The sequence below is a fragment of the Anomalospiza imberbis genome, chromosome 9 (assembly GCF_031753505.1).
Source record: "Anomalospiza imberbis isolate Cuckoo-Finch-1a 21T00152 chromosome 9, ASM3175350v1, whole genome shotgun sequence".
NCBI classification, from domain to species: Eukaryota; Metazoa; Chordata; class Aves; order Passeriformes; family Viduidae; genus Anomalospiza; species Anomalospiza imberbis.
Genome location: NC_089689.1, coordinates 11,808,777 through 11,828,629, shown reverse-complemented (window position 1 = coordinate 11,828,629; position 19,853 = coordinate 11,808,777). Strand labels below are relative to the sequence as shown.

The 19,853-nt window shown below is 36.3% G+C and overlaps 1 protein-coding gene across 1 annotated transcript in view; it reads right to left on the bottom strand.

Annotated features, from left to right (window-relative positions):
- The window catches only part of COL11A1 (collagen type XI alpha 1 chain), a 159,829-nt gene extending 140,223 nt beyond the window's left edge, over nucleotides 1–19,606 (bottom strand). The window contains exon 1 of the mRNA XM_068199689.1: nucleotides 19,550–19,606. The gene's annotated coding sequence lies outside the window, so the exon portion shown is untranslated. The remainder of the gene's footprint in view (nucleotides 1–19,549) is intronic.
- Nucleotides 19,607–19,853: the final 247 nt, after the last annotated feature.

The following is a 19,853-nucleotide window of genomic DNA, read 5'->3' as shown; positions in this document are numbered from 1 at the left end:
TAATGCATAAGGGATATCATAGTTTTCCTCATTAAAGACAACTGAAAATAAGGCACATATATTTGATACCATTTCTCAGTTTCTGTTTAGTTTTTACATATTACTATTACGCAACAGATCTGCCAGAAATCTGCATTTTGATTGCCCTTTCTGAATTTTTCCAATGACTGACTAAAACTTGAGTCTGTTGTGGTTTTGCAACACAACTCTTTCAAATATTTGTCTTCAACTGCTGGTATCTTTTTGGTTCAGAAGTATTGTGGTTTTTTTCATTTTGTCTGAAACTTCCTTTTGCAGGAGACCAACTGAAACAAACACATGGGCTAGAAGAGCGAAAAGGGGACAGTGTAGGGAGGCTCAGTTACTCATGTTGGCAACTGTTTATCATATTATCAAAGAGCGTCCCTGTTTAGTTCTGCTTTAATCAGTGTTGTTCTTGAAGCAGTGGGCCAATATCTACATACCACAGTCCATTTTTAATTATGACTTGGGACAAATTATGAATACGGATGTTTAAGTATAAAAGGCCTCTTCGTGTCCCTCTTCTGCATTGTTTTGTGGCATTGCTTTGTGTTGGGGGAGCACTGGTGGCCTATCTAATACACAAGGAGGCAGTGCAGGCACAGACTAATGGTTTGCATGTATCACACACTTGTAACAAGTTTATTAGTTTTTGGCAACATTAATGCTACCACCCTCACAGTTCCTTTTAAATAGAAGTTAAGATGTGAAGAGAGTTAAAAAGGTGAATTTCTAACAGCAAATGAATTTGTATCCAGACATGAGAACCCTGTACTTCCTCTTCATATGCATAGAAACCTCATAACTGATCACTTGTTAAAGAACTTTGAGGTAGAAGAAAAGTTTATCCTGATCTATAAGAAAAAACATAGAGCAAAGGTAACATTTCAGGGAGGCTTTGTGCTTCAGGAGGCTCCATTTCATACCTGCTTAGTTCTGAGAGGATGAGGGCCAAAACATAAAGTACATCTAATTAATAATAAAAGAAAAAAATACATTAGTAGTTAAATATTTAAAAATATAAAAGTCTCATTTTATTTAACTCATTCCTCCAAGATGACACATCCTCTCAAAGAAGTCCAAGCTGATGAAGACTGAATCACATGCATTAATTAGTATGCCATGTAACTATCTTTTCTAGACCAAATTCAGGTTTTATTCCAGAAGATAAAGAAACCCCTTTGAGGAAAGTGGTTGAGTTGTGTAGCAGCTTTAAAATTTAGGCACAGAAAAGCTTTTAATTTGAGTCAGTGCCTTTTAATTGTCTAAGATTTGAAAACCCTGTTTAGGGCTGACCATTCCTTTTTGAAATGTGAGGCAGCCTTCAGTTCGCAGTCCCTACAAAGTCTTAGGGACCAGCCCCAAGAGCCCAGTGGGCTGGGTGTGTTTACAGCAGTTTCCAGAAGGCATGGAGTAGTTCATGTGGCAAGGGATAGTGGAAAAAAAGGATCGCACTAAAACTCCTAAATTGCCTTAAGCTTCCTGTCCATGGGCATAGATTTCTGCAGAGCACAAAATACCTCTCTCAGAGGTGGTATGTCTACATGTTGTTTGGGAATTTCTATGGATTTGAAAAGGCAAGTCAAGAAAATACTATTTTTGATCATTGTTTAATGTAAAAAATGTGAATATTTTCATCTGGTATTAAGACAAACAGAGGAGAATATAGCAGCTCTGTGAGAATCAAAAAAGAATCACCAAATGCAGGATGAGCAGAAATCTTTGCATACCTTTTCCTATCTGATGTTATTTTGAAACTGTGATACACCTTTTTTCTCTATAATGTTAGACTAAATGACCAATATGTTGATTTCTACTTCATTCATTTTTAGTAGTATTCATTTCCCCTTAACATTAAAAAACATATTTAATAGGTGCTCTCAATGTTTCCGTAATTCTGTTGCAGTCAATAATAATCTCAGCTGCCCATATTCTGATCCTTATCCAGGAAGTGATTATTTTCTAGTCAATACAATGAAAATTAATAACTTTATCAGAAAAACATTTAAGTTTTGCTTTCAACATGTATCTTCAAAGCAGCAGTGGGTGTCCAAGCCCTGCTGTCTGCCAGGCACATTGCCCAAACTATGAAATAATTAGATTCATTTGTAGCCAGTCTGGAGTGAAGCAAAAAGTAACGAGGTCTACTACTAAAGTGATGGTTGAGGAAGATGAAAAGGTACAAAATATACAACTCTGGATTAAAATATATCTTATTTACTTGTATCTTAAAGGAATTCTATCAAATAGGCAGTAATAAAGATAGGAATATGCAAGTTCACATCTGGCTTCTTAAAGAAATCCAAGTTCCATTACATTGCTTTTTCCACCACTCCATTCTTTTAAAACTTGTGTGATCGGACCCTCAAGATTAAAGGGTATTGATTATCAAACTGTCATAACAATAAGTAAATGTTGTACTACATAACCATCTTCCTTGATGCTGATGAGTCCCAAATTAATTTATTTCAGTGTTAAATTTGTTCTGGTAATTTTTACATGGATTATGTGAATGTAAATATTTTGCTTGTTTACATTATGAAAGTTATACAGATATAATGAAAAACATTCTGATGACTTTATACATAATGCCTTGAAATAAGATTGCTAAAACAAAATGCCATTCAGAAAAAAGTCTGAACATTCCAGAAGGTAGTACTGTGAAAAGACTATAAAATCAATTGCAGAATTTCTGAAATACAGTGGGCAAAATATTGAAGGTTGAAATAGGCCTATTTGTTTGTTGTGCTGTGAGACATTAAAACCAGAGATCACCTGTCTATGACAGGTGCAGTGCTGGTGCAGATTCTCAGTGTTTGGAGAAAGTAAGGCTTTGATATATTTATAGCCTCTACAGCATATATTTTCAGGTTGTGAAGTATAGGAGACAATGTTTATATTATACTATCCACTATGATTTCAGGTGATGACTGCAGTAATTTTCCAAAATTTACTATATGGTTTAATTTTCTGATTCTCTACCAAATTATAATCAGATATGAGAACAAGACTGAGAAATTGAGAGGAAAAAAATATCTCTGAGTATTGGCTCTTATATATATGATACCCTGCTATCATCCCTAGATTGCTCAGAATCCCTTAGTCCTCCTAAAGACAGACCTTAAGGATCATCACATTTGCAGACAATAGCATTTTCAAAGCTGGGTTTTGTTATGCCAATAGGATTTTATGCATCTGGTTTTATTTTTAGGTATGGAAAAGGCTCAAAATTCATTCCAGATGACATATAGCCATCTTGTCTTTTAGTTTCCCCTAGATAAAAAGGTTCAACCTATCTTAACCATAAATACTATTTCTGTTCTTTATTTATTCTCACATCTGCAAGCCAGCTATGATAATGACCCTTCTAGTATTTTGGCAGGTGCCTAATTTTTAAGCATCTAAATATGTCTGTGCCTCATTGGGGTTTATATTTATCTGTGTCTTTTTTTTTCCCCAGGACTAGTTCCAACTACTACAGATATTTCTAAATTCAGTGTATGTAACTTTGGGGTTTATACAGGAAAACTAGAATCAATATATTTCCTGGGCATTTGTATAGTGCTAAGACAAATATAAACCAGAATTACATTACCATCATTTTGTATTGGAGAAATGTTGTAGTGGATGAAAAAAATCAAAAAGGATGATTAGTTCTCTGTATTTTCTCTTCTGTTGCACCCAAGATGATTGTGGTAATGAAAATACCTGAAAAGACACATAGGAAGCAGTGAATGAGAAATGCTCATTTGCAGTGCTCTGCTCTTTGGGAAAGGAAAATGACTAAATGAAAATGGGCATTCAGTGATGCCTGTGCTGCTAACAACAAGGGAAGAGATTGAAGTGTTGATGATAAAACTCAGAAGACCAATTCCACATAGTATCTGAGTTAAGCTACAGTCTTGCAGTTTTGCTGTTTGAAATAATCCCTTTAAATTCCTATAAACCTGTGCTAAATCGCACCTAATTGAGTAAGTCAGAATCTCTCACATTCTAAGATACTGAGAAAAAATTCTTTGTGTATATATAAGCAATCATAGCTATTGACTTCTGTGGGCTTGTGTCATATTGCTAGAGCTCTGAATTTGGCCTGTTTGCCTTTGGAGCCCAGAGTGAGTGTTTTGTGGATGTGAGTGTTTTGTGGATGACAGTGTAGCAAGAGAGATGCATTTTGACAGGAGTGAGAATAATGAACAGGCAGGTGAAAATACCTGGGCATGTTATGCTTTGTGGCAAACTTCACAGGCAGGAGAGCTGCTGCCTTCAGAATTGCCTGTGGGTCTGTCAACTTGTTCGTCTCTGTCAGGGTTCATTTATCAGAACTGCTTTGTCTCTAAGGCCTATATTCCCAATGGCTTACCTTAGCCTGTAAGGAATTTGTGTTACCTGCTTTGAATATGTCTCAAATTCCCAAGAAAACTCTGGATCTATTTCTTTATTATAAAAAGGAATGGCAAAGAGATGGTAGCTTGTTGTCGTTCTTTTGTTACTATAGCTTTGATCTGTTTCTGAAACTCACTGGACTTGCTGTTTTTGAGGGGAAAAAAAGTACTCATTAAATGATCCTACAAAATGAAGCTGCTAATTTATTTTATATTACTTACCCTTACACTGTTAGCCTTATTGTGAGATTTCATCTCAAACCGCATTGAGAAAGAGGAACATAAACAATGTTTTAAGTTTTGTGGTGGTGGACAGAGTGGTAGCACACTGTCACAGTGGATATTCATAAAATTTTAAACACCTACATTGATCAAACAATTAAAAATGGAATGGAAGAATGTACAGTTTGGTTTCAAACATGTCAAGCTGGTACAATCTACTAACTTGGAAACCTGACCACAAGTTCGCATTACCCACTTTTTCTGCTTAATTTCCAGCTGTGAGAGCCACAGGAATGGGCTGCAGGCATGGGAATGTTGCTGCTGTCCCTTCAACAGGGAGTTTCCCTGTTCCTGACTTCCCCTCCCCAAAGGCAAAATGGTCTGGCTTGTAAAACAGTAGCTTCTTTCTATGCAGAAGACAGCAGCACAAAATCCAGGAATTATTTTGTTTTTGAAAAATTTCCCTCAAAAATAGATATTGAGTACTTTGCTTCCTCTCTTACCTTTTAGGTCTCTCACTTTAAAAACATGTTCATCTTCATTTCTTAAAAAATTCCTGCTTTTTTAAAATCAAATTAAAACTGTATTCTGAGGGTCATGATTTGGTAGATAATTCAGATCCAAGGTTTTTAATAACTTGTTTAAAGAAAAGTTGTTAAACATCAAGAGTTACTAAAGATTGAAGCCCATGTCAGCCTTTCATAGGTCTATGTCAAACCTATGTTTGGGGAGCTTACAAAACCACCATAATAAAACAACAAACTGTCTTAATAGCAGTAAAGGCCATTTCATGGGAAAAGATGACCTGTCTCAGAAAACAAACTCTTCCCTGCTGTTCTCTGACCAGGAAATTGGCCTGCAACAGAAATATGCGCCTTTATCCATCCAGCAAATATCTGAGCATGAAATTAAAAACTCTCATTTTAAGTGAAAAAAGCAGAGATCAGTGAGCTCTTGATCAAGCACACATTAAATTAAACCCTTGTGGAGTTCCTTGTATAAGAGCTCCTAAGGATTCTCCACTGTTGTGGTACTGCCAGGAAGCACAAGCAAGAGGGCTGGGTGGTACAGAACATCCTGCTGTACTGTGAGTAACAAGTTAAATTTAGCAGTGAGATTTTTTAAATTAACAATTGAGCACTGTATTACATCCATGGTGTGATGAAAGGTGTATTGTGTCACTTGTTTGATCACAGCTTATTGTGCACTACACTTTATAAAAAAGACGACATTAGGCCTGATGAGGGATTTATTCAGTTCAGGTGAACTCTTTCAAAGGGAAGGGAGTTGGGACTTCCCTGGAATTAGCTTCTGTGTGTTACTGGCCATGCTCACTTGGCAGAGCTTTCACAGCTCAGTACAAGGAGCTGGGGAGTTTTCAGAGGACCTGGGAAGTGCTTGTAGGGCAGGGAGCAGACACATAGCTACGTATAAAGGGACAAGGAAAGCCACCTTAGGCTTCAAAAGGGATTGCTGAATGTTTAGTAATCCAAGGCTTGAAAACTGCTGGACATGGGAGCAGGATTTGAATATTCAGGCACCAAGGATAGGGAATAAATTGTTTGTGAATTGCTGTCTAAAGTTACCTTTTTAAACAGATCTGCATTATGTGTACTTGAAACGCAACCTTGCTCTAGTTTGGGTTCTACTAAATCCTAGCTTAGGAATGGAAACCCTTTAACCACTTGAACTGCTGATTCCAAGGAAGGTGCAAATAGTTCTGCCTTAAAGTCCTGGTTTGCTCCCTGCCCTGTCACCCAGAGTTATAGAAGTCTCTTCTAAAGCAGGTACACTGATTCTAAGGAAGCTAAGCTGGTTCTACCTCTTTGTCTGGCTTTTAGCATATGGCTGTTAGTATTCTTATGGTAAGTCTGAGTTGCTATAAACTCCAGTTATCACCCATCTTTCATGATTTCATTTGCGTTTGATTTTTCAGCCAGCTTCTCACAGTGTGCCTGTAACGCTCCAAACACTTGAGCAGTCTGACAGCTGTTTTTGTCTTTAAATAAACTGCCATAAAAATGTACCTTTATGTATACTCTGTGCCACTTATGGAGCTTCATCTTGCAGTTATGGTAACCTGAAGACCAAAAGGACAAGTTTTCACCCATGTTGAGTTTGAGATAATCTATTAGACCAAAAGAAACAAGGTATGAGAGCTAGGACTAGGAGAATAATATGAATGAAAAGGGGAAATTCTCTGAGTTACTAAGTACTGAGATGCCAGAATTTAAAGCCCGACATTCCTATGTAAAATAAAACAGATCGGGTTGATAATAACAACCTGTAAATAGCATTTCTTGGTTATATTTTTTTTCTTCCAAGTCTGTAAAATGAGACTCATCAGACTAAGGCAGTCTATTTTTCAATCACAAGAATTTAAGTATAATTCAATTTAAGTGTGTTGAGGAAAATGCCTTAAAATACTATGTATTTGTTATGAAAGAAAATCCAGCTGTATGGTTTATCATGAAGTTTTCATCACTCCTTATTATGCTGTAACTTGATGCTATTCCTGCTGTGGTAAATCCTGAAGACTTCCCTTCCTCTCTGTGTATTTCTGTGTATCTACTGTGAAATAAGTATTCAGAAATCAGCAGCAGGGACGATGGCTTATAACAAGCTTGAGTTCTCAAACACAAATATCTCTGTAAGAGAACTCAATTCAGGCCATGCACAGTATAAGCTCATCCTGATGCCACTTTTATTTACATGCTTGTTTAAATAAGCTTATATCCATATAAGTAATGAATAAGTGATACAAGAAGCACATGATTTGGTCTTCATTAGCTAAGATTATGCTGTTAATTTTCTCACTAGAAATCTAAGAAAATCAATGCATTAGAAGTATAGAGGGTTTTTTGCTTATATTCTTACCACAATAGATTACTATAAGCATATCATGAAACTTTCTGTCCCTTGCTAATCAATATGTTACTATGAGTCCTTTGCATATTGGTTTTTGACAGGTGCAAAAATAGATCCTTATTTATTGTTTCAGTATTGTGTTACTCAACAGCAGACTTAAGAGGCATGTTAATTCTGCATGTTTATACTCCATATTTTATGTTGTGTTTTTTGAAAATTTGCTGGACTTTTAATTCCCTTAGATAACTGCTATTTTACATGGGCCAGGGTAATGGCAAAAGTTATGCAAACTCTTCATAATTTTTAAGAATTTAAATCTACTTTTTCACAAGGAGAAAACAAAACAAACCTATCAATGACATATTAAGGTTATCAGAATTTTCCCCAAAATTATGAAAAAAGAAAAGATTTGGTGAGGTGATGGAAGTTGTTCCTGGGGTCTTTTTGTTTATTTTTGTTTGTGTTGTTTCTGTTTCTCACTTGAAAAATAGCTTGTGACAGAGGAATGGAAAAGCAAAGAACATCTACCTAAGCAATATCTAGGTAAAGATTCTGTTTCCAATCAAAAGGGTTTTTGGTGTAGAGCATCACTTAGATTTCCTAGTATCAGTTTCCCTTTTGTTCAGTGCTCTTCAGTTAGTATCAATAAATGCACATCAGAATACACAAAAAACTCATCCTGAAGGCTTTCCCAGTATTTTGGAACTCTGACATTTTACTGTCATCCTTGTACGAAAGGAAGAGGTGGGGAACACTAAGATTTGAAATATACAGATGAAGAAATTGTAACAGACAATATAGCCATAGGCTGATATTGCGGATATTAGCTAAGCTGGAAGAGTATGAGTTTATCCCTATGGGTGCTGGCGATAATAGGATAAAAATTAGTAGATTCTTGCCTTGTTCAGTAGTGGTGAAAGCAAATCAGATTGGGTAGTTGAGCTCACCAGGTTTTCATTCAAAGCAATAGTGAGGGTTCTAAACTTGTATTTTAGTAAAATGCCAAATAACTAAATTTAGAAATGGATAAAATCAAGATTGTGGATTGTTGGAAAACCTCCCTAACAAACTGGGCAAGTTATATACTCCCTTTTCTAAGTATTAACTGGATTTCCTTTTCAGGTCTGAGAAATATTTCAGATACTTTTGCTGTATATAAATTGAATCAGAATCTACATTCCTTTAACTTCTTGCCTAGTCTTTCTATTCACCTGTGGAAGGTTTGGAGACTGATTCACAGTGTGATTCTCTAAACAATGAAGCACAAATCTCCCTTGGGAGTGCATAAAATGCAAGGCACAGCCATGTCTGTCAGTACAAGTAAACTTTCCCTTGCTACCAGGTAGGCATCCCTCTAACCCCAGTTAAGCTGTCAGGATCTCTGGGTAAAACTTCCCAGCCTTTCCTGATGGTGTCAAGAACATGGAAGTCATGGTACTATAAAAGCATTTTGAGTAGAGTAGATACAACTTCCTGCTTTCCATTGTTTTTCTGTTCCTGAATGATGTTCTTAAGTAATTATTATAAACCACAAATTTCAGGCTGTAGGACAGTATGTTTCAAGCACAGTACTATTTTATCTCCAAGGTAATGATTTCACAGAAGTTATTTTTGTGGAACACACTGGCTGAAATTTGAATGTACAAATGACTTTGTATAAACTTTCCTCATGCTGACTTGTACTTCCACATTCAACTAGCTATATTTATGCGTGAGATGGATGTATATTTAAGTTGGAAATAACATTAAAATAATAATGACCTGAAATGGGAAACTTGGATTGTATAATGTTTAGTTCATTTAAGCAGATTAAAATGGCAATGGGAGTAGGAAAATGTTGGTAACTGACAAAAGGAATTAAGAATGGGTCATGGAGTATGACCCTTTTACCATCAAGAAAGAAGGAAAATGCATGATGAGTTGTTTGAGAATGGGGGGAACTGACCATTTTGTGGGAGTTAATGTGCTAGTAAATGTGTCTTCTGGATGATTAGAAATGTATCTTTCTGGTACAAATTCTTTTTCAAAATATTTTAAGGGGAAGGCTTTGGTTTATTTTTAGTTTTTCTCTTTTAGTGTAGGCTAGTACAGAGGCAGCCACATCGTACTAAGGTACAAGGACAAAATAATACACACATGGAAGCCTTGGTAAACACACTATCAAACCTACACATGGCTGATTCATTTCAGAGTTTGTTGTTGGGCTAAACACAGGATCTCCAGCTTCTGAAACAAAAGCTCCGTTATGAAGCAAAAGAAACAGCTCCTTGAGCTCAAGCCAGTTGAGTTTGTTATATTCAGTCCAGACTGCTTTACAACCAATAATTTTTCTAGTTTATGTACAGTACCCTGCTATTTCCAGAGGGATGGTTTTATTTGACTGTCCATTCACCTAGGATACAAGTTTAAGTAAAAATTGATGGTGCCAAATATGGCAAGTTGATCTTATACTTCTTTGATATCCCATTTTGCAAAGCCAAAGTAAGCATTACCAAACTATACATTGTGGCTTACCACATTTACCATTAAATCCAGCATTTTAAAACTTACTGTGGCATATCAAAGCCATGTGATCATTCAGATGCACAAGAACAAAATTACAGTGACAGAGTTATATCATTATATACAGTTTCCTGCATTTTTTATGCTGTCATGAAATACAGAATGGATGCTAAAAAACATAGATCAAGCAAGAAAAACATTAAAGCATTAGGAAAGTATTCCTACACTTGAGAGTAAGAAATGTGTAAAACAGCAAGAAAATGAAATCTATTGCAAATTTATTAGGCCTTATCTCAAATGAGTTCAGTTCTTTCTGTAACAGAAAGATTGTTCCAGAAGTCCATCCTTTGATATTAAACACAGCTTTGTAATTTGCTGGCTACATTTATCTATGGCTAGTTCATCATATATTTGCATAAAAAGTAGCATATTGATGGTAAATTATCATATTCTCTATTAGCATCAGCTTTGGTAGACTGAATCGGGCAGTACTTGTAGCAATTTCTTGTAAAAAAACTTATTTTCTCTATTTTTGCATTCATTTCATTTTGAATACATCTTTTAAAAGAAATGCTTAGTGTCTTTGAGTAAAAGACCTTATGTGAAATATTTCTGCCTTATTGTTTGATAATACATACTGTTTGGCTTTTTTTATTCTATTTTTTTGTCTTGGCAAATTTCATGCTGTAATGCAAATCTGGGATACTTTTCCTGCCTTCAGCAGAGATTTTTGTTGATTGACAAAGTATTCCAAAGCTTACAGCTTGGGCCCACATGTTTTATTCTTCTGGACCTTTCAGGCATGAAGGAAGCTATGCAACAAGTCCCAGAAATATTCTGTATTTACTAAGATTTACTCTCAATTTGTACTGTTATTCACAAATGTATGGATGATAGAACTCTAATGCCATTGGGCTTATACACCAGCTATATTAAAATGCAGAAATTAATTAAAATGTGGTGAAAAAACACCAGTCTTGCAGAAGACCCGCATGTCTGGATGCAATAATGAACTAGAGCTAAAGACCTTGCTTTAGGCTTAAATCCCATTAATTGCTTTCACTAGGAAGTATCTTTCAAAAAAATCTTCAGAATTTTTAGCAAGGTTCTTGATATTGTAAGGATGCTTGTTTTATTTTGTTAAGAAAAAAATTATAAAGAACAGTTCTTTATAGATTAAGATTATATACAGGTGCAGTATGAAGACATTTATTAGATATATTAAGTCTGTATATGAGAACACTGGCTGGTATTTTAGAGAAGGGAAACCCCTTCATCCATGTAATTCCTACACCTGACAGTTTGAGACAGGACAGAAACCTTGTACAAAGACAGTAAAAAAATGGCAGAGATTAAAAATCTACTTAATGATTCTGTTCCTCCTGTTATATGCTGCAGACTTCATTTTTTTGTTGTTGTTTTTTTTTTTTTTTTTTTTTTTTTTGTTTTGAATCATGGGCTGCCTGTCAGGCTAAACTGGATAAATTCATTACTAAAAGATTGTTTTCAACATCAAAGACTAATTAATTTTATCTTTTAGCTTTTCCCACACTATTCTTCAATATTTATCTTCTAACATAAATAATAAAACAGCATGAACTATAGAGTGAATGTGCCACAGTGATATTTGAAGATTAAATATTTTTGATTTATCACAAAGTATGTATGTCTAAAGGATAGTATTATTCTTTATATATGTCTAAAGAATATTATTTCCTCTTTTGCTATGTTGACTCATCTTAATCAAATACCACAAGACAGGCTTTCTTTAAAGTGTCACATGACTTAAAAACAGTGGCTTATGGATCTGAAGAATCTACAAGAATAATTTCTATGAGAAGCATTGATTTTTAAATATAGCTTGCTTATTATATAAAGGAGAAGAAAATAGTATAGAAAAATAGAGGAAGGAAAACCTATGCAAGTAAAAGAAATTTCTAGAGATGGACATGGGGAAACCAGAAAAATCTAGAGGATTGATACAGAACAAGAAATGAAACTTTTTGCACGACTTTTTTTCCTTAGTGAGATACTAGACTTTTCTTTAATGTATTTTTTTATATCTCTAGTGTCAATACTGATGCAAAACAAATATCCTGTACACCTTTCAATGAGTGAAAGAGGTGCTTGCTTTTGTAGCCAACCTTTTTGAACAGAAAAGATTCCAAGTTCTCAATTGTTTCTGAGCCAGGTGCTGATTGTATAATAGCAATTTGATGTAACTACTGTGTGATTCATATTTAAGTTATGCTTCATAATGTGCATGATTTTCTTTCTTCATAAATGTAGGAAATTTCTGTGGGGTTTTAGAAGTTAAGAAAAGTGAAAATACTATTTTTTCAGTATTTCTTCAGTTTTTCTTTTTTCTGTATGTATGTGAATATCTACAACTTTAGTGTTTGTGCCAACTCTTCTTGAATTACTGAACTATCTTAATGTAAATCAAGGCTTTATCACCTCAACAAGACATTTTTTCTTGGCCTTAAAAATCTCAAAACATAGCAAAAGTTGTAGGTTCTACTGGCACTAACCTGTTATGAGTAACTTCCTTTGTCCTTGGACAAATGGAGCAATGTTCTATGGCTAGAACTGAGCTGGATGAGTGACAAGTCACTTCAAATATTCCCAATGTTAAGATAAATTAGTTATTTCATTTAATAATCAAAAAATTTCATGCAATTATCTATTAGAAAGTCTCATAATGCAAACTTTTTTCTTTTAACATAAAATCACATCATCATTCATGCCCTTAAAAATAGAACAGTTCTATTAAAAATTATCAGCTTATTCTATTAAATATTCCCCAATTCTATTAAATTTGTTTCTGTCTCCACATTAAAGCTAGAACAATCTCAGCTAGTCTAAAAATGAGATTGATGCAGGCAATCATCTTGCCTGCATAATTTTTTTCTCCTGCTTTTTTTCTGGTAAATGATCATGGCTCTTGTAAGCCTAAATGTCTTCTTTGCAAAGCTTTTCTTCCTTAGTTGTTCATATTGTCCTGTCTCTTGCAGCTGTGCATTCAAAGGAAGAGAGCCCTTGCTGTAATAAAGAACCTTCATTTAAGATGCTCTGGGATTACCTGTTTCTCTTGCTTTCATATTTCGTAGAGCTTCAATAAGAGGGAAATGTAAAACACTGCATTGCCTTTTTGTGAAGTAAATATATTGCTTTATTCCTTAGTAGTGTTTGTTAAACCTGTGAATTTGGAAAGCATTTTAAGTGATACCTGCCTTTCCTACTGGGTTGCCTTGCCTGTACATGTGTGGATGTATATATATACATCTGGGCTGTCTCTGTGGTTTCTGTTACTACTGTATTTGCGTCACCTAATTTAAAACAGGCTTTCTGCTGTTTTCAACTAGAATGGGTTTGTGGCTTAGTACGTGAAATAGAATTGACTGCACAAAATGTGAAATTCTGATGCTAGACATTCCGGCTAGGTCTCTACAGACAGGAATGTGCATTTGTCTGGGCAAGCATTACAGTCCTAGTGGTGCTTAGCTATTTTAGTGACAGCCTGAATATGTTGAAGTTGTTTGATTTAAAAAAAAAAAGGCATTTATTTTAAAGAAAAGACTGCCTCAGCACAGCTTTAGCATTTTTGCAGTGCAAATCTCATGCAATACAACTGTGGAAGACGGTGAAAGACTGAAAGAAGAATAAAATTTCTTATGCATATAAAGTGTGAACATTAAGTGAGCTATAAAAACTAAGAGGAATGTTTATTAGCAGGGGTAAGTCCTAATGAAAGGATTTGATGCACCAATTGCTCCTAATTATAATCAATTTATGATACTGAACTATATCTGCAAAGAAAGGCAAATGTATTAGGTCCACAAATCCCCTAAAAGTCTTTAAGGCATGAGAGGGCTTATGCCCTCTTCAGTCCTCTCTTTGTGTTTTGGAGAAAGCAGATACTTCACATTGCTCTGGTAGCGATGAGCACAAGTCACTAGTACAGCCACCAGTGCTTCATAATCAAAGAGCAAGTTGTTAAACTGAAATTGTCCCTGTGAGGAAGGGATAATCTCTCCACCAAGGTTAGGAGAGAATGAAGAATGAGGAGATTCCTGCTCTTGGATAGGAGAGAGGGGTTTTAACTCCTCCGTGACAGAAACTTCTCAGGGTGGAGTGATATGACTTGAAAGTTCAAGTACTTAATTTTTTTTTTTTTCAGGATTTCACTTTCAAGTTTCAGAATATAGAAAATATTTTCCTATTAGCCAGCTGCTAAGAACCACCTCTTCCCTCTGCCTGAAGCAATTTCAGTCTGTCCTGTTATGGCTTTGCATTCTGGAGTTGCCTATAAACCTTCAGTCATTGATCCCAGGGACAGGAACAATCGAGTCAACATCTGATGGACACACAGAGATGTAGCATGACCACATGGTCCTCCAATAGAAAATCAGATTAAAAATACTTTGTTCCTTATTCCTGGCCCAGGCAGTGCCAGGTATCTTCTTATGCCAACTCTTCTTTTCTCCAGCAACCTGAATTGGTAGGACTCTTCTTAGCAAATCCCAAGTCCCAGCTGGTTTTTTTAGGGGTTCCCTGCAGCTCTTCTGATGGCCTTAGTTAGCTCCTGGAGAAGAGTGCACAGTGTGGGAGATAACAGGTCATAGACTGACAATGCAGAAATAACAAATTTCTGACAGTTTCTGTAATGTCAGTTTTATATGTTGGACTCTTGTAGCATGAATGGCTCATCACTTGTTTGAACAAGTTCTTACAAATAATGGAATCAAATGAAAATAAAATAGCACATGTTCAGATCTGTTTTTATCATTGGCATAAAACTAATTTCCAAAGTAATGTGTCAACTTCATTTTAATTTGATTTTTTTTATATGAATAAGGAGATTTATTTTATTGTGAACGGAAATGAAAATGCTGAGAAAAAACAGAGCTTATGTTTATATTGTATTATACTTTAAGGCACGAGGCTCCTGAAAGACAGGAAACTGATTGTTTGATTTGGTAATTCTCATTTTTTTCCCTTCTGAAACTCTATCTGCTCTGAGGATTTTTCTTGTGTTCCTTTCAGGAACTAGAGATGATTTCCTGTCTATTGAGGAAGTGTACAGTAGACAGAGGCAGAACAACTTAAGTTAAAGACTTAAAATTTAAATCCTGTATGATCATTGGGAAAACTGTATCATGCAAATTCTTTTTCTGGTATCTTTTGAAAGCAGTAGGATGATTTTTTTGGTATTCATATGCTGTTGTATAAAATGGAAACACAGATAAAGTGTCAGATCCATGATCCATCTAACCCTTTATTCTGTCCCAGAGAGTGGCCAAGAGTGGAAGCTCGCAGGTATGTAAGAACATCTCTCAAGTGCACTGTCCCAGTTTAAAGAAATTTGCTATTGAAGAGGCTTCCTCTTCAGAACATCTCTACTGTCATGTTTGAAAGCTGCTGACAAACCCATTTTATATGAATTTGCTTGATTAATTTTGAATATATATATTTGCATTCAAAATATTGAAGTAATAAATGCTACCATTTCAAAATTCAATATGTGAAAAAATATTTCCTATTCTTTACTTGAAATCTACTGAATGAATACATTGTGTGACTGCCAGTTTTCTTGAATGATAAGAAACACTGAGAAATAATTTCTGACCATTTTCTCTAATATAGTGTTTAATTTTTACATCTAGTGCAACTCATATCAAAGCTGAAGTTTCTAGATCTTTTAAATTTATACTTGTTCAGAAAACATTCCATACTTCTGCTTGAGCTAGTTAGTGTGATAATGAAGCATCCTTCTGTGAAAGGTGATCACTAGTAGCAGTTTTGATGTGTGTGCTAGAGTTCTAGTGAGTGTTGAATTATTGTTTATCTCTTTTGATATTTGTCTTTTTGTCTGCATCTGAGTATCAAACTATAGCTTTCAAGTTCTAATAGTTCTAATTTTTTCAGAAAATTATCCAGAGTAATTCTAAAATGTCACATGCATATTTTAAATAATACAGCCTGAGAAACACAGGTCTATTTACCAAGGTCAAAGTATTCTGCCATCTTCACACAGTGAAATTACACTGGAGCCCTGTGTGTAGCAGGGGAGGATTGGTATTTTACACAGTGGAGCTCTGACAAGTAAGTCCCAGTTCTTGTGAGCACTGTAGAATTTGGACTGCAAAAAACCCCTATTTATCTAGATGAACAGTTTGAAACACCTCATACTGACTGCAGATTTGCTATGACTGCTTTCTAGTTTTGATTACACCAGTAGAGCTTTTCTGTGGCTAATATGCACTTAAGAAATTTAATACTCCTTCCAGGTTATCTAAAGCATGTCTGTATATATAACAGAATTTTTGTATGATAGCAAGCTGTTGAGAAAGTAGTTTGGAAACTTTTTGTCAAAACATTTATAATAAACTGATACACACTTTAAAAGTCTATTTTCAAGGGCTTGTTAGGTGTTGCTATATTAAAATGATATTCCAGGCTATTTTTTTCAAATTTATCATTCATTGATGTAAATGTATGTAGAAAATTTTTAGACAAAATGGAGATGAATGTTCATGAACACACACCTCAAAAACTCCATCCAAGTTTAACCATTATAAGTTTATGTACTACAGTTAGTGAACTGATCTCTTGGTGTCAATAACAAAAAATATGTATTATTCTCATCCTTAATACTTAGTGTTTGCCACTAGCCTATTTTATGATCTAACTGCTAATTCCTAAATTACAAACTCCAGAATAATTTCCTCTTATTCAAGCCAAAGTTACTATACTTAACCAGTAAGTTTCTAACCACATTTTCCTCTGTGCTAGCTGTATGAAAATAAGGCTTTTTTGTAAGTCTACATATTTAGAGAAAATGCTACAAAATTGCCCCTGTATTAATAGAATCCAGAGCATTCCTTGGTGGTGGCTCAGCACATTACCATGTGAGTTGCCTGCCCTTGAAAAGGCATAATTTGATCTTAACAGTTTTCCTGAATTCTCTGGTAGTTATAGAGAACAAGTGACCACAGTTCAGCTTCTCAAACTGAAAGCTGAGATTAGAACCACAGTGGTGCTGACTTATATGTTTCTGAATTTCAACAAGAGAAGGAAAGTTCTTTCTTGCAACTGAGTCTTTCTGATTCTAGTAAAAAGCTGGAAAACTGAAAATAGCAAAGTGGTCCGATATGGGTGGATTTCTAGTATTTTTTTGTGAGATGCTTCTTCAGTCTGTCAGCTTCTACAGATCTCTGTGTAAGGTAAAAGGCTGGGTTGTGTGCTAGAGCCAATAGGGATGTCTGGTGAAGACTAGGAAGAGCAACATTAGTACTCTTGGGCATATAAAAATTATACGTATAAAAAATATCATCAGTATTGTTCAGATTTCTTTTAGCACACTTTATTTCTGTTGCTAGAGATAAATCTTAATTACCAAGGAAAGGAGTGATAGTAACTTAAGTGCTATCCAAGGAATAAATTTGCCCTAAACCCAAAAGATTTAAGAGAAGGTTGGAAAGCCTAAAATAAAATAAATACTTCATATCATCTGCTTTTAAGTGAGAGAATGGAGTTCAGAGGCCAGATGCTGATCTTGGCTCCAGCAGGGCAAATCCAGAATGGCTATCTGGGAAAACACTAGAATTGCCATACTCGCATCATCATGAATGAAACTAAAATTTGGCCAGTAGTAACTTCATTAGGAGGGAGTGTATCTTATCCTGCTAAGTTTGTTTCATGTTTCTTGTATCCAAACATTGGTAAATTCTATTTGTATTATTGCTGCGGGTTTTTCCTTAGGTTGATTTTTTTTTTTTTTTCCTTGACTTGGCTTTGACTTGTCCAGCAGCATAAGGGTGCCTGCTATTAGGTCTTGATTGTGCTTTATTTAAGTAATGATGGCTTTTGGATTAGTGAGATGATGTGAAGTGGTATTATTAATGGACATTGACAATAACAAAACAGAGCTGCTTAGGCAGATCTCCAGTTGGCATAGTGAGGCACAAGTTGGAAGCCAGCCTGGAGCAGAGGAGGAGGGAGCCTCAGCAGGGCACAGCACACACGATGTCTCTGGCAAGCACATAGAAGGTGCAGCTGAGAGGATTTGACAGACGAGCAGAGATGGCAGATACTGGATCTCCCACCAGGATGAATAGAATGCCAAACAGATAAACATGGTTTATAGCTTACCTGTGGTATAGCTAAGAAACATGCCATAACTGGACTGGATAGTTATTTACCTCATAACTTTATATCACAAAATTTGCTTATCAATACAATCTTAGTGATTTATCTTATAAAAAAGATAACATTAAGTTAAAAAGAAAAAATATTGTTCATATGCAATGAGAAGTTGCATAGCTTGCATAGTACAGGTTATGGAAATATCATCAGTTAATCTACTCTTCCACAATGACTTAATTTAGAGATTTATTTTTTAACTCAGTAGTTGAAAGCAACCTAATCTCTATCTTTGAGATAGTGTAAAGCCTGCTGAAAAAGGAATTAATTTGTGTGGTTTTGTTGGGGGTTTCATTTTGATTCATTTGCTTTTTTTTTTTTTTTTAATTGAGAACTTTATACTGAGAAAATGTTTGTGTGATCCTTTTCTGGAAGTTTACTCTGGGTCCCTTTTCTTGTATTTCTGTCCATCACCCCCAGCTGCAGGTCTTACACTTGTGTGAGCATACACACAGATGCATGAACACAGCAACATCTGCAAGGTGAGCAGTCTTTGAAATGGCAAAACTGAACTTGTAATTTATTTCTCCAGGCATCTCAAAAAGCTTACACCACCACCCACAGAGGAGATGAGTAAGCGTGAAGGGTACATGAGACTGAGGCTCAGGTTATAAGAGGAATGTGTGCAGGGGACAGGGCCTGGTGTGCAGGATTTTTTTGGAGAGAGGTGGAAGCAGAGCTCTAGAGCAGTCTGACAAAGGGCAGTGCCTTAGTGAGGTTTCTCATGGTGACATGGGTGGCCATGCCCCTCTTATGATGTCTTTGTAATGTATTGGCAATGCCCCTGGTAAAAGCAGTGCCAAGGATCAATATTCACCCACACTGAGTGTCTGGATTGCCTCCTCTTCCCCTCCTTCTCTGATCTTGGGGGTTGCAGGGCTGTTTACCACACTTTTTCCTCACTGCTCACAGCCTTTGTGGCATTTTTCCCTTAAACACTCTTTCAGAGAGGCACCAGCAGCTTCCCTGAGGGCTCAGCTTGTCTGGCTGTGGGGTGTTGGGGGGCTGGCCAGGCCTCCCCTCACGACGGCCACCCCTCAGACACCTGGTGCAAATGTGACCTTGCACCTTTCCTAAGAACACTTTTAATTCCTGCCCATAAAAACCTCCTGAGAACTAAATAGAACTTGCAGGTATCAATGGAGAAAGGGACTGGATGAGATGGACATTGAAAATTTGTTTTTGTGGTGTGATTTGGATGAACAGCACCAAGTCTAGGAGAACAAATATGAATATCCTTCAGCAAGATTCCCACCCGTAAATGAATATAAACCAAAATCAGCAGCCTGGGGTTTTTCCTGCCTTTTACATATTTATGATTTGGTTCATTAACAAAATTGGAGACCAACCTCAAGCTGTCTGGCAGACCCAGGAGGGTGCTGGGGAGGATAGAGAGGTGGCACTGCTGGCTGGCAAGGCGGGCAGCAGTGGAGCTGGGCAGAGGAATCCCCTGGTCCGGACTGCCTGAGCCCCTCAGGAGCCGTGGGAGCAGCAGTGCCACTTCCCACAGCCCTGCTGGGCATGAGGGGGACAGTGGCACTGCCTGAGCCCCTCAGGAGCCGTGGGAGCAGCAGTGCCACCTCCCACAGCCCTGCTGGGCATGAGGGGGACAGTGGCACTGCCTGAGCCCCTCAGGAGCACTGGGAGCAGCAG